Here is a 1,206-nt window from a genome sequence, read left to right as displayed (position 1 = left end):
AACACTAGTTTCTGAAGCTATGGCTGACAAGACTCTGCGTGAATTCTCTACACCAAGCACCGAGAACATCCACACTAGACCAACACTCAAAACCAACAACCTTGAGTTCGAACTCAAACCAAGCCTCATCAACATGGTGCAAGCTACCCCATTCAGCGGAAAGGCACATGAAGATGCTAGTGTTCATCTTCAGAATTTATGGAGATTAGCAGCACAATCACCATCAAGGACGTTGCTCAAGATATCATACTACTTCACCTATTTCCATTCTCCCTAGTGGGAAGGGCAAAGCAGTGGTTCTACATCAACAAAAGAAGACATCAATACATGGGCAAAGTGTTCAAAGGCCTTTCTAGCGAAGTTCTTCCCTATAGGCAAGACTAATGCCTTAAGAGGAAAGATTTACAACTTCCAACAGTAGAAAGGAGAAACCATTCTAGAGGCATGGGAACATTTCCAAGAATATATTTTAGATTGTCCTCACCATGGGATGGATGATTGGTTGCTCATGCAAAGCTTTTACCAAGGATTAACCTAGAAAGCTCATGAACAACTGGATGCTACTGCTGGAGGATCATTTATGTCACTCACCCTTAGAAAAGTTGAAGCTCTCATGGAGAAGATAGCCTCTAATCAAGGTTGGTCTTCGTGTAACATTCAAACATGCAATAAGAGCGAAGAAGTACCAAAAGAGGTGTGTGCACTTTCAACCAAGATGGACGTCTTGTTGAATTGGCTTGAACAGCGAGCCAATTACAAGAAAGATCATTAGGCCATTCAAGATGCTTATAATTCCCAAAATATATGCGGGGACTATTTGTGGGTTGATTTCCCTAAATCCCAAGAAGATGTTAGCATTGTCATTAACAATTCTGCTCCACAACAACAGAAATAAGGATGGAGGCAACAACAACAACAGTCAAATTACCAAGATAAGTACCCAGGTAATTATTCTTCTAATCTTAAACAACCATCCTTGAGATCTTAGAATAGGCTAAGATTAATGAGAATATTTCTAAGAAGCTTGCTTTTAATGATAAGGTCCTAGAAAATATAAATACTAAAATGGATAGTTTTTTTCTGCCATCAAAGACCAACTTAGCTATAATAAAAAGATAGAGTCACAGTTAGCCTAGTTGGCCACTGCTCTGCCTTTTGCCACTAACCTTGAAAAGGTCAACACCATAACCACAAGAGGTGGCAAGT

At 39.9% G+C, this 1,206-nt stretch overlaps 1 non-coding gene across 1 annotated transcript; it reads right to left on the bottom strand.

Annotated features, from left to right (window-relative positions):
- Positions 1–385: 385 nt before the first annotated feature.
- On the bottom strand, positions 386–492 carry LOC136519136 (small nucleolar RNA R71). The gene has a single exon (XR_010774699.1). It is a non-coding gene; the product is annotated as a small nucleolar RNA R71 (small nucleolar RNA).
- Between the last annotated feature and the right edge of the window lie 714 nt (positions 493–1,206).

Source organism: Miscanthus floridulus, chromosome 17, assembly GCF_019320115.1.
Source record: "Miscanthus floridulus cultivar M001 chromosome 17, ASM1932011v1, whole genome shotgun sequence".
Taxonomy (NCBI): domain Eukaryota; kingdom Viridiplantae; phylum Streptophyta; class Magnoliopsida; order Poales; family Poaceae; genus Miscanthus; species Miscanthus floridulus.
Note: the sequence above shows the minus strand (reverse complement) of the source record. Positions and strands in the feature narration are given on the sequence as shown.